Here is a 14,397-nt window from a genome sequence, read left to right as displayed (position 1 = left end):
GTCAGTAGAGAATGTGTCAGGGGGCATTCAAACAGATAACCAGAGATGCTAAAATAAACAAACAAAAACCAAAACAAAAAAACAAAAAACAAACAAAAAAAAGAGGTCCTGACCACACCCTCCACCACCCCCCCACCGCGCCTTCAGGACCACGCCCCCCTGCTGGGTCCACGCCACAGGGCCCAACCGTGGCAAAAAAATAAAATTCGGCGCTGTCCTACCTGGATGAATTGAAATTAGATACTTTGAAGATGGGTCTAGATGTATTATTTAAAATTTCCACCAGCGATTATGATGAAAACAAGTTAGAGAACCACGGATATCCATTATCCCAATAAACTCTCTTAGCCACACTGTTAACTAATTTGGACAATGTAAAATACATAGCATGCTCGCTTTGGCAGCACATATACTAAAACTGGAACCATACAGAGAAGATTAGCATAGTCCCTGCACAAGGATCACATGCAAATTCGTGAAGCGTTCCATATTACAAAAAAATAAATAAATAAATAAAATACACAGCAATAACAGGTTGACAAAATCCAGTTCCTCATCTCCAGTCAAATATTTCCCCTGGCTATGCAATAAGTAGTTACCCTTCAATTCTAAATTATCAACTTTGCTGATGATAATCCGGGAGGAGACAGCAGAGCACTGGGGGCCCCTCTGCTATCACGGTTGTTGGGGGATGGGGCAGTGCGCCGAGGCAGAGGCCACACTCTTAAAGGAAGGGCATTCCGAATCCCCAGATTTTGTTTCAAAAGGCAGTGTCATTATTCTGCTATTATCTACACCCAAAAACTTTAGAATTATCTTTCTGATAAAAAGAAACCTTTTTCTTTTCTGACGAAAAGTTCTACTTTTCATGCAATATCTGTGTCTCTCCATTCTTGTTCACTCTTTCTTTCACACACTGATCCCTTGTCTTTCTCCGTGCCACCACCTAAACCAAGGCCCTTCTCACCTCCTTTCTAAATTTCCAGAATTCATAACGAGCCTCGCTGGCCCAGATTCCTCTCTCTTCAAATCATCTTGCTCACTCCAAATAAATCTCTCTAAAATACGTTTCCATCATTTCACTGCTGTATTCCCAAATTTTTCCCGGTTCCTGTTGTCTAAAAGGCCCAAATCCCTTGCCCCTCCACAAGTTAGCCAAAAATTACTTTTCCAAATCTGTCTCCACCTTTCTAGTCAAACTACTCGTGGCTGCTTGGCTGCGCGGAGCCCGTTTTCAGCAAACACCGCGCCTCCTGAGAAGGGCCGCATCGGGCCGTGGAGCCGGCAGATCCCTGTTCCGCCCTCACGTGCCCGGTAAGTGTGGGGAGGATGTTCACCCCAAGCTACTCGGCTTCACCTTCCCCACAGGCGAGTAACAATACTGCTTTCCTCGGGTCACTGTGAGGACTAAGGAGGGAATGAGTAAAACGTTGCAAAGAGGACGGTGGACCTGGTAGCTATTGTTACCACTTTGCTTAAACTACGCCCCGCCTTGTAGTCGACCCTGTTCCCACTCCTTCCAGGACCGGTTACCAGACTGTGTCTCGGGGTCGCAGACCCACCCCTCTGGGTCTGGCTGGGGGCCCACAGCTGAGGCTGCAGACCGATTCTGCTCGGCCCGCTGCTCCTCCGCAGCTCGTCCAGCAGGAGGCGCTACGGGGAGACCGCAAGGCCTTTCCTCCCGCGGGATGTTCCTGTGGGAGGTAATTCCCGCGGCCATTCTTCCAGCGGCCGCAGCTTGGCAGTTTGCTGTTCTCCCTGCACCCCCGAACCAGCCTCACTGTGGCTCGAAGAGGCCCGAGCGTCACCTGGGCAGGACCCCCTGGACGGGCTCTGGGCTCCAACCTTTTCTCTTTGCTCCTCTACCCCTATGGGCAGTTGCTGGTTCCTGTTCCTCCTGCCCCGAAATCCCTCACAGTGTCCTTATGACCTCCCGAACCTGGTGACTAAATCTTCCTATTAAATTGTCTCTGTTAACGTAACTGGGACGGCGAGCGTTTCCCGGTGGGCCCCTGGCTGGTACCTTCCCAACACTTCCCCGCTCCAAGCTGCCTCTACACGCATTGCCAGAAGGCCTCCAGGGCCACCCCAGGCCATGAACTCCCAAGATCCCCAGACTCACCACGGAGGAGAGATGGGAAGCCCTTGGAAGTAAATTTCCGATCTGACTTTCTTGTCTGGCCACCGAGAAGCTGAGGTCCAAAGGCTAAAGGCAGGCCCTCCACCTGGTTCTCTCGCCTGCTCCCCAGGACAAAGGGCCCGCAGGTGTCATTCGCTGGGCCTTGCATCACGGGAGACCCCGCAGCCTCTTCCGCACTACCGCCCTGGCGTATCATTTAACTGAGACGCTGTAACTTGGCTTTAGGCAGCTGTAGAAGGAGCCCTCCTGTGTGAGTCACCGGGCTCCACAGACTACTTAGCTGTGTCAGACACTGTATGGACACGTGGGTGCGGAGGGAGGATTCCAAATAAAGGTCAGTGGATGAACTGTTTAATCCCAACCTTTGCACGTAAGTGATGGCTATAGCTCTCATGTGTTCTAGATTATTGCTAGGAACGATCACCACCTGAGTCCAACAAACACTGAAGAGCCTTACAGCCTTCACGGGCGCTGGAAGGTCTGTCGTTTGCTTCTTTTCTGCAGCAGAACAGACGCTCTAATGGGATTTGATGAGAAGACACAGCCTACTAATTAGATAGAAGTTCACAGCACAGTTTAATCAGGTGATGTTTCCTCACTGATGGAATCTAATCCTAAAAGTTATAAATAAGTCTTGGAGGGGCACCTGGGTGGCTCAGTGGGTTAAGCCACTGCCTTCGGCTCAGGTCATGATCTCAGGGTCCTGGGATCGAGTCCCATATCGGGCTCTCTGCTCAGCAGGGAGCCTGCTTCCCTTCCTCTCTCTCTCTGCCTGCCTTGCTGCCTACTTGTGATATCTTTCTCTCTCTCTCTGTCAAATAAATAAATCTTTAAAAAAAATAAGTCTTGGATAGAACAAAGCATTTTAAAGTACAGTTTTCAAATTTTTTTCCATAAATTTGGCTGAATAAAATAACTTTCAGTTACACATAGAGGATAGTCACTGCAGTCCGGACAGTGACCAACCCAGTGAGATTTTTTTCCAGCAGCTTCTGGGGCAGCGCAAGGCTGTGACAGCCTGCACGAGGCTCTCAGGGAGTGTGACCTGATCGTTGCCATGGTCCACACCTTCTAGCTATGCTTTCCCTGCCCTGTCTCAACTTCTCTTCCAAAGAAGGTAGGCTCTGCCTTGGGCTCCATCTGTGGAGAGGAGTGGTGGCAACAGGCGGCAGCTGAGCGATGACAAAGAGGGGCGGAAGTGTGCCGAGGAAGAGGGTATCTCTCCCCAAAGCAAGGCAATTGAGGATCAATTAGTTTAAACAACTTTGGCCTGTACTAATTTCTTTATATTGATTTAGAAAATTCTATTGGAAATTAATTTGGGGCTCATGTTAGCCAGACAATTAATTTCTTTCTCTGCTTATTTTTGTTTTTGAATTTTTGCCAACCTTAGGATTTAGGGATAAAGTGTGCAGCTGGGCAGAAAAGTGTTCAGGGGAAATATTTAGGACAAACATATATTAAACACATTGTGTAGTAGATGCTTGAGAGCCTAGGGCAGTGCTTCCAGACTGTGCTGTGTGTTGGGGTTCCCTGGACAACTAGAAAAATAAAGCCACACACCCTGATGCCTGGGTTGCGCTCCATACCAATGCCGTCAGGATGTCTGAGTAAATCAATAGTTTTGAAAGATTCCCAAAGTGATTTCTTTTTTTTTTTTTGTTTGTTTGTTTTTTTTAAAGATTTTATTTATTTATTTGACAGAGAGAGATCACAAGCAGGCAGAGAGGCAGGCAGAGAGAGAGGAGGAAGCAGGCTCCCTGCTGAGCAGAGAGCCCGATGCGGGCCTCGATCCCAGGACCCTGAGATCATGACCTGAGCCGAAGGCAGCGGCTTAACCCACTGAGCCACCCAGGCGCCCCCCAAAGTGATTTCAATGCACAGTGAAGATTGGGAACAACTTGTCTAGCAAAAAGAGACTGGGCTTTGGGGTAAAGCAAAGGTTCTCATTTTTCCACTTACCAGTTGTGTGACCTCAGGAAGAAATGCAACACATTTGAGCCCCCGTTTCTTCCTTGGCCAACGGCACTACCAATACCACATCGAAGAGCTGTGGTAAATAGTAAATGACAGGACAAGAACAAAGAACACATGTTACTCAATAAACAGATGTTGTTGAAGAATTCACCGACAGAAATAAAACTAACTCATACTGCAAGGTATAGTCAACTAAGTGCAGGAAGTAACCCCCTAAGGGAAACGGGAGCAGCAACTACTGTCCAGAGAGGAGCAAAGAAGGCTTCACAGAAAAGATGGCGGTTAACCTAAGTTTTGACTTTGGGGACGATTTGGGTTGGCAGAAAACAAAGAGAAGTATCTTCCAGACAAAAGGAAGACCGCGTGGAGCCATGGGGTAAAGAAAAGCTGGTCCGGGGAACGACAGAGAGGCCCATGTGGCAGGAGCAAGGGGCACAGAGGATGTGGTGGGAAACATGCCAAGGATACAATGGGGGCTTCAAAACTGCCCTTTAAAGGAGTCTGAGCCTTGCCCTGTACACAGTGAGGAACCAGAGCTATCTCCAAGGCAGAAATGGGATGGTTAAATCTCTGTTTTTCAGGTTGAAAAGAGAGGAGTTCAGAAGGAGATGAGCCAGGAAGATGGTAATGGCAGTTGAGCAAGGCGAGGAAGGGAGGCCCAGAATTCCAGAACGAACAGGAACTGCACAGCCACCTGGCAGCGTGAGCTGCTGCTGAACTGTGGGAAGTCACCCTCCAGGGTTTCTATGTACATGGCTGGTTGTTGGTGTCATGTACACAAGATGGGTGACTTGTAGGGTAAAGACTCAGAGTTCAGTGGGAGCCAAGTTTGAAGTGAGATGTCCCACTGGCAGTGGGAAATGTAGGTCGGGAGCTCAGAAGAGATGGGGTGGAGTCAAAGTGGGTGGGGAAAGTGACCAGCGTGTGGGTGAAGCTGTGGGAGAGAATGACCTGGTGCCGGGAGGGAAGCAAAGCAAGAAGGTCTTCCAGGACCGAGATGAGAACTTTGGGAGAGGCCCACATTTAAAGAGTGACAAAGGAAAACTTGGGTCAGAGAGTCTCAAGGAGAATATGGAGAAAGAGTGTCATGAAGGCCAAAAGAGGAGACTTCCCGGGGTTTTGTGGTCAAATTGGAAGTAGGAAATCAGGCAGTCATTGTTTTCCTTTGAAAAAGGAGGTTCTGTCGGGGCAGAATTTGGAGGCTTGAAGAAGGAATGTGTGACAGAGTGTTGAGTAGAGACTCTACAGAAGGAGGTGAGGAGATCGCGAATGGTAGCTTCAGGGAGAAGGGAGTTTGAAGAGGTCGGGTTCTACAGAAATGGTTCACCATTCATTTAAACCAATGAGAAGGTACAGAAATGGTTCACCATTCATTTAAACCAATGAGAAGGAAAGAGAGGAAAAACGGGGGTGGTCATATCCTGGAGGAGACTGGAGCATGGCGAGAGAGTGCCTGAGGAGGAGGACGGGGACCAAGAAGACATCCTGACCAGGAGTTAGCGTAGAATTAATAAAATATTTTAAACTGGCATTTAAGAGGTAGCTGAGAGGAGAAATGGAGAGGGAGAGAGAGAAATGGTGGAAGAGAATGGCACACTGAGTGAAAAGGGGCTGCGCATCGAGAGCAGGTGTTGGGGGTAAGCAAGACAGACAAGGTGAGCGCAGTGGGGTCTGCCGGGATGAGAGACATTGTTCCTGGCAGAGCTGCAGAGGCCAGGCTTTGGGTCCTGGCTGAGTGGGGAGGAAACAGAAGGGAGCTGGGAGCCTATGAGATTCAGGAAGAGTTAAGGCAGAGGCTCTGATGAATCCTGAGAGGAGGCTTATTGGGAGAAATGAAAGGAAAATAATGGAGCCCATGAGATGGTCTTCATTAGAGGAGAATGAAGACATCCAGGCTTTGGAAGTGAGATAGGTATAAGGGATGAGTCTGTGGTGTGGCTTCGGGAGTGGAGTTCAAAAGTCAGAACAGAAGGAAATTATGACTGGGAAAGTACTTCCTCGGCTGTAAGATACATACCGTTTTTTATGTGTTGTTTTCATTATTTGGGGAATGGATAGGGTGAGGAATGTGGGGATAACCTAGTACATGAATCGCCCAAGTGGGTGTGGGAGCTGCCCTGGATAATGGCAAGGGAAGAAGGAAAGAGAAGAGAACTTTTGACATTTACTAGGAACCTAGAAAAGTGTCTGGTTATGAGCGGATGACAGGGAAGAGGATAGTACATCCTCCAGCTAGACATGGACCTAAAAAGAAAGACAGTTTGTTTTTAAAAGTGTTGCAGAAACCTCTGGGAAGCAGCACTGTGGGGTGAGAAGGACACTGACCCTTCTCCCAGGGCATGGGAGAAAGTCTCCCCCGGCTAGCAACTAAAGGCAATGCAGCCATCAAGAATGTTCAAGAAAGCCTCTTTTGATGGCAACCAACAGAAACCCACTCAAAATAGCACAAAAATGGGCAGCTTATTCTAAGAATATAGAGATCTGACAGAATCCCTGAAGAGGAAGCAACATGCAGCTGGGCTTTGAAGGAACTGATATTGATTTCTAGAAAGATAGTGGAGACCAAGATAGCTTACTCTCTCTACTTTTCATTCATGTGGTGGCCTCTCTTATTCTCTCTGTAGTTCAGCTTCCTCTTCCTCTTTCTTAGTCTCTTTCCTCACTTGTTAAAATTTCACGTGGCCCCACACAACTGCTGATTCCAGCTCCTCGTCATGACCTAACCCTCCCCTCAGCCTGTCTCTCCCTCTCTCCCCTAGTTCAGTGGGAGAAAGCAGGTAAGCCCTCTCCCCAGCATGTCAAGGGCCTCTTGCTGTCCTCTGGATTAGTTGCCCAGAGGTCAGGTGTCTCCCCTTCTGGGTAGCTACATAGGGTTCAAGTCCACTCAGGAGGTGCTGGAATAAAGGACAGAAGTGTTGGTCACTTATAGCTCAAGACTTCACTAAATCCAGGGATGGAGGGAGTGTGAAAAGTAATGCTTATAAAGTCCACAGCAAAAAGGACCTAGAAGAAGTTCGGGAGGGGACAGAGAGGCGAAGGAGGGGGATGGAAGTATCTGAATGGTTACATCTTGGTTGTCATGGCAGGTCAAGGAGGCAGGAGCTGGGACACAGACTGGAAGGCCAGCGGGCCATGTGTGTGAGGCTGGCCTGGGTCAGCACGCAGCCTCCGTTCACAAACTTGAGGGAACCAGCTGGCCCCCACCCCATGGGCTAGTTGGGCTGGAAGTCCTCAGGCTGAGCAGAAACTAGGATGGCCGTGTTTTTCAGGCCTTTCACATTTTCCCTCCTAGAGGAGAAAGGATGCCAGGTAAGAGGATATGATAACAACCCTCAAAATTTGAAGAGTTTAGGAAATCAATCCTGGGCAAAGCTGAACTGAAGCAGAATAAGAAGGCAATTGTCCTCACAGGGTAAAAGGGGAAGTCAGCCATTGGGGCTTGGGAATGACTCACACACATTCAGATGTTTAAGCTCACTGAGGTCATGTATCCAGAAGTCCACGCCGAGTCAAGTTTCTCCAACCATGGCCAGTGGGCTGTCCAGCACGTCTGCCAACAGCAGGCCAGCCTTTCTCAGGACACGGAGCTGCCTTCCTGTGGCTGCTTGTTCCCCAGAGTTAGTGCTTCCAAATATCAACAGAGAAACAGCATGGGCCCTGTGGAGGCGGAGCAAGGGGAGGGAGGGAGCCACGCATTGGTGGGAAAGACACGGCATGTGGAAGGAATGAGGAGAGAAGCAGCAGAGAGAAACTGTCACAACAACAGTCTGGAAAATGCACACCAGCAAATACACTCGTTCTCAAAACACATGCTATTTTCCACTAAAAGGAACCCAGAGCTCCTTTTAGGGGCAAAAAAGAGTACAAAACAAGCTTAGAATGTCTTGCTGTGCCAGAAAGGAAGGAAGTGACCAAAGAATGATGGGGACATGTCAAAAAGACACAGCCAGACCGCATAGCCAAATGTGGCACCATTTGGACAGCCAAAGAAATAGTGATCATCACCGATTACGACTTATTGATAAAATAGGAATTCCTCAGTCCTTTAGACACAAAAAACCCACTAATAAATTGAAAGTTGATGACGAATAGGAAATTTACATACTGTCAAAGTCCTCCCCACAAAATACATATTAACGCCTTCATCAAGCGATCTTCATTGCCAGTAATTGTACAAATGGAAAATATATGTTTCCCAGTGCAGAGAAGAACACAGCCTTACTTTGGAGTGGTCCTGGGCAATCCAATCATGAGGGAATAGCAGCCAAGTCCAAACTGAAGGACATTCTACCAAATAACTGGCCCTTAATCTTAAAAAATGTTAATGATTTGGAACTCAAAGAAAGCCCGCAGATCTGTCTCAGACTGAAGAAAACTAAAGGGACAACTAAATGCTGTGTATGATTCTGAAGTAGAGCTTTAAACTATTAAAAAATATATATTAGGACAATTGGAGGACCTTGAATGCATTCTTGGTGTGGAGAGTGATGTACTGGTCAAGGTCAGTTTTCTGGTTTTGATAGTCACACTGTGGGTAAGGAGAGGAAGATCCCTGTGTGTAGGGAAGCACCCCGAAGTATTTGAGTGTGAGGGGGCTTCGTGTCAGCAACTAAATCTCAAAAAAGGGCTTTTGGATGAAACTTCCAACTTTTCTGTCAATTTTTGTTTTGAATGCTTACCATAAAAAATCAGTCTTTGTGTTTTTAAAAAAGGCGCTTTGTTTTAGAGTATGCAGTGGGTTGAATGGGGGGCCCCCAGCAAGGTATATCCGCATCCTAGAGCCTGTAGGCTTGATCTTATTGAGAAAAAGAGTCTTTGCAGATGCAGCTAAGGATCTGAATGACAGCATCCTGGATTATCCGAGTGGGCCCTAAATCCAACAACGAGCATCCTTACAAGAGACACACGGGAGAAGACACACAGAGGAGAGGCCATGTAAAGATGGAGGCACATATTGGAGCTATGTGGCCACAAGCCAAGGTACACCTGGAGCCACTTTCCCACAAATGGTTAAAGGTGTGGAAGGATTCTCCCCTAGAACCTCGAGAAAGAGCATAGCCTTGCCGACACCTTGATTTCAGACTTCTGGCCTCCAGAACCAGAGAAAATTCATTTCTATTGTTTTAAGCCACCCAGTTGGCAGTAATTTGTTACCAGCCCTAGGAAATGAATTCAGAATACTTTTCTCCTCCTATTTTGTTGGAAATAGAAAACTAGATAAAGACTGAAAGTAAGATGTGCTTTGGATGTCTTTACCAATTTAGACTACAAAAGCCAAATGGAGGACATTCACCTTCTCTGTGGGGAATGCTGTGCTTCTGAGAAAAATGACTTTCCAGATCACAACACCACCAAATACTGCATCTGACATTCACCATGGACACATTGGGTGGCAAAGTTCTAGCTTATTGGGATTCTTCCTAAGGCAGTGGTTTTCAACCAGCAGTAGTATTGGCCCCCAGAGGACATGTGACAATTTCCTCACACATTTTTGGTTGTCCCAACTGTGGTTTGGGGGTTACTATTGGCATCTGGTGGGTAGAGGCTGGGGATGTGGCTAAGTATTTTATAAAGCACAGGACAGTCCCTCACCACAAAGAATTATCTGACCCACAATGTCAATAGCGATGAGGTTAAGAAACCCTGTTCAAAGGGAACAACTTCCTTCTTTGTTCTACAAAGAATACCCATACTCTCTATCAGGGTAAGAACAGGAGAAGGAAGGAGGAGGCATTCCACAAATCCTTCTGGACTGTTTTTTTCATTGTGGTAAGAAAAGATAACATGAAATCTACTCTCTTGACACATTTTTTAGTATACAATACAATACTGCTAACTATAAGCACTATATTGTAGAGCAGATCTCTAGAATGTATTCATCTTGCATAACCAAAACTTCATACCCTTTTAAAAACAGCAACTCCTCACTTCCCCCTTTCCCTATCCCCTGACAACTACCATTCTACTTTCTGCTTCTATGAGTTGGACTCCTTTGGATACCATATAATGGAATCATGTTCTGGCTAGCTTACTTCACTTAGCATAATGTCCCCAGGGTTCATCCGTATTGACACATAAGCCAAAATTTCTTTCCTATTTAAGGCTGAATATAACTTCATTAAACCTATAGATCACATCTTCTTTATCCATTCATCTGCTGATAGACATTTACGTGGAGACAACCTAGGCTATTGTGAAAATGCTACAAATGTAACTGAGAGTGCAGACATCTCTTCAAGATCCTGATTTTTAATTCTTTTAAATAAATATCCAGAAGTGGAATTGTTGAATCATATAGTATTTCTATTTTTAATTTTTTAGGGAGCCTCCATACCATTTTCCATAGCAGCTGCACCATTTTACATTCCCACTAACGGTGTACAAGGTTTCCAATTTCTCTACATCCTCATCGATACCTTTTATCTTTAAGGTTTTTTTTTTTTAAGATTTTTATTTAATTATTTGACAGAGAGAGATCACAAGTAGGCAGAGAGGCAAGCAGAGAGAGGGGGCAAAGCAGGCTCCCCACCGAGCAGAGAGCCCAATGTGGGGCTGGATCCCAGGACCCTGAGACCATGACCTGAGCCGAAGGCAGAGGCTTAACCCACTGAGCCACACAGGTGCCCCATCTTTGAGTTTTTTGATAATAAACTCCTAAAATAATATTTCTGTAGGGTTTTTATTTTGTTTTTTGTCTCATTAATTTTTAATTGTGTTTCCCTGATGATTAGTGATATTGAACACCTTCTCATATACTTGTTTTCCATCTGTATGTCTTCTTTAGAGAAATGGGCAAATCCTCTGCCCATTTTTAAATCAAATTTTTTGTTCTTTTCCTATTGACTTGTAAAGGTTCTTTACATATTTTGGATATTAGCCCCTATCTATTTTATGGTTTGCAAGTATTTTCTCTCATTCTGTAGGTTTTCTGTTCACTTTGTTGATGGTTTCCTTGCAAACAGGAAACTTTTCAGTTTGATATCATCCCACTTTCTATTTTTGCATCAGTTGCTTATGGTTTTGTCATATCCAAGAAGTCATTGCTAAGACTGAGGTCATGAAGACTCCCTCCATGTTTCCTCTAGGAGTTTTTCAGTTTTAAGCCCTACATTTAAATCTTTGATACATCTAGAGTTGATTATTGTGTATGGTCTAAGACAAGGGTCCAATTTTATTCTTTTGTATGTGAATATCCAGTTTTCTCAACAACATTCTTTGAAGAGACTGTCCTTTTTCCATTGTGTATTCTTGGCACCCTGTAGAATTTCAGTTGACTGTGTATGCATGGGTTGATTTCTGGGCTCTTTATCCAGTTTAACTGGTCTATATGTCTTTATGCTGATGCCATACTATTTTTTTTTTAAGATTCTATTTATTTATTTGAGAGAGAGCATGCACAAGTACGGGGAAGGGGCAGAGGGAGAGGGAGACGCAGACTCCCTGCCGAGCAGGGAGTCCAATGTGGGACTCAGGCCCAGGACTCTAAGATCATGACCTGAGCCAAAGACAGAAGCTTAACCACCAACTGAGCCACCCCGCTTTACTGTGGCTTTGTAATATGTTTTGATACCAGTAAGTGTGATGCTTCTAGCTTTATTCTTCTTTCTCAAAATTTATTTGGTATTTGGTTTCTTTGTTGTTCCATATGCATTTTAGGATTTTTTTTCTATTTCCGTAGAAAATGCCATTGGTATTTTGATAGGGATTGCACTAAATCTGTCAGTTGTTTTGGGTAGTACGGGCATTTTAACAATATTAAATCTTCCAATTTATGAACATGGGATGTCTTTCCATTTATTTGTGTCTTTAATTTTTTTCATCAATGTTTTGTATTTTGAAATCACAAGTCTTTAATCTCCTTAGTTAAATTTATTCTTAGATATTTTATCACTTTTGGTAAATGGGACTATTTTCTTAATTTCTTTTTTGATAGTTCATTGTTAGCCTTCCAGACTATTTACATGTTCTCTGGTTCCAGAAGTCTGTGGTTTACAGTGGGATGTGGGCTGTGATTAAGGTGTGGAGAACAAACAGAGGATCTGGGGTTTCTCAGGAGTCCCATCCTCACCCCCTTCTGTAAGCTGGTCTTGAATTTGACCTCTTACATATGGAGAAAATTTTCAGGAGACTAGTGTGAATTTGCTCGGAACAGAACACACCCAAAGAAAAATTTCAATTCAGACTACCAAACTACATTGTACAAAGAGTGCCAGTGTCCAAGCCATGAACTCTGAGAACTTAAGTTTTCACATGGTACAGCTTGGGCAGAAAACACTTCAAAGACTCTAGATGCCTCTCTCTCTCCTGTTCCTTCCTCCAGCCTTCTCAGCATTTACTGACCACAACCAATGCAAACAATATGCTAAATATTGGGCTTACAAAGTTAAATAAGTCAATAATTTGATAGGATAAAGAAATTACAATATGAAGTTCTGAGTGCTATCATAATGCTGTCAACAGATGGAGAGTTTTTCAAAAAGCTTCCTATACCTGACAGGGAAAATCAAATCAGGATTCAGATATGTCACAAGAGAGACATAAAATTGAAACAAGTATCTCAAAGCTTGGTCCAGTTCTTTTTGTGGCAGGAAATTGGTGTGGGATATGTAGAGCTCCTAATTTTTGAAAATCCAATGTGATTTTTAATATCTGGTGAGACCTTTCCAAACTAAAAGAATCTAGAGGTACTTTTAAAGACAAATATAGATTTGAGTCCTGAAGATCTATGTGCATAAAACATTTCTTGCTGAAATTTAAATGTAACTTGTGAGTCTTGCTGTGGATGCTGTCAGACCCCTTGAGTTTCAGGCTGTCAGTAGATACAAGTGAAGTGGGGCAAGACAGAGAAATTAGGACCTGGTGCAGCTGTCATGACTCACATTCACTGTTTTTATGTGGATCATGTAGGTAAAGCAGGTGGATTACCTGAATGATCCTTTTAAGACATGTTTTTGGCTGTGGTGGCCAGCAATTGTTGGGCAATCTCATTTGACACTAAAGTAGGTGATTAAAATACCAACTTGCCAGGAGCCTGGGTGGTTGGTTAACTGCCTATCTTCAGCTCAGCATGATCCCGGAGTCCTGGGATCGAGTCCCACATCCAGCTCCCGGCTTGGGTTGGGAGTCTGCTTCTTCTTCTGCCTGCTGCTTCTCCCCTATTCCCTCCCCTTCCCTTCCCCCTCCTCTTCCCCCTCCTCCTGCTTGTGCTCTCTCTCTCTCTCTCTCTTGCTCCTTGACTCTCTCTCAAATAAATAAATAAAATATTTAAAATAAATTACCTCCTTGCCTATAGTTTGGCTATTTTTAGAGACTAACATTTTCCAGCATCCAAAACCCTGTGCCTATATGGGTGAAGATACACAAGGAGTTGAGTACAGAGGAAGGGGCTCTTTGCAGCCCTTGCAAAAGAAACTGCAATCACGGCGCCATTGGAAGAGCCAATACCCTTCTTGGTGATAGCTGTAGGCTCATCAGAGCTGAGCCCCAGTGACTGCTTGGCTGACTGAAGTGCCCTGCAGGTTCTCTTTGCCCCTAAGAACCCTTCTGATAAATAGCTCTTGACCAGCTCCTTTTATGGCTAGAGGCAGCGCCAAGAGATTGAGATGTATTTTGGACACAATCTGATCCTCATGTCTCCAGGCTCTCAGGTCCTCATCTTTGCTGCTGAGGGAGACGGCAGTGGGCTCCAGAGGCTCTCGTGCCCCGGCCCCATGGCAGTCACTCTTCCTCTGAAGATTCGCCCTTATCTCGAAGAAGAGAGGTGCCTGGTGCTCGTCACACCGTGCTGGGCAGTGACTAAGAGAGTTGAAAGAAGGCATGTGGGGAAATCAGGGCTGGCAATGCTGTGGAGGGGAAAAGTGGCTCTTGACTTGTTCACCTTTTGAGAGCCTTTGTGGCCCCGTGAGGACAATTTCGTAAGCCTGGAATGATACCCTAGTTTTCCAGTTCTGCTGGCCACACCGGAGGAGAGAGTGACAGATGTTACATGGCGTCAGGTGCAGGTGAGGACCCCATCCCGGGGATGGCACATGAGGACATCTTCCCCAGAGGACTGTGGCCCTTGCCACAAGCCATGAGCATGAGCATTTTGAATTTTTGCTTGTTGATGGAACTCAGTGCATGATAGGTATCAAACAAATGAATGAAGCAAAGATGGTGGCTCATTGGAGCTCGGTTCTCGGGTCCCGCAGCAAACAGAAACAGAAATACGCTGTCCTTGTGCATTTTATTGAAGGCACTAAAAAGATTATATCCCAGGAAATCTCTAAAATTGCCTATTA

The 14,397-nt window shown here is 45.3% G+C and overlaps 1 non-coding gene across 1 annotated transcript; it reads left to right on the top strand.

Moving 5' to 3' along the window:
- The first annotated feature begins 388 nt into the window (after positions 1 to 388).
- LOC122905716 lies at positions 389 to 495 on the top strand. The gene has a single exon (XR_006384409.1). It is a non-coding gene; the product is annotated as a U6 spliceosomal RNA (small nuclear RNA).
- Positions 496 to 14,397: the final 13,902 nt, after the last annotated feature.

The sequence above is a fragment of the Neovison vison genome, chromosome 4 (assembly GCF_020171115.1).
Source record: "Neovison vison isolate M4711 chromosome 4, ASM_NN_V1, whole genome shotgun sequence".
NCBI classification, from domain to species: domain Eukaryota; kingdom Metazoa; phylum Chordata; class Mammalia; order Carnivora; family Mustelidae; genus Neogale; species Neogale vison.
The sequence above is the reverse complement of the archived record's forward strand: the minus strand, read 5'-3'. Positions and strand labels throughout refer to the sequence as shown.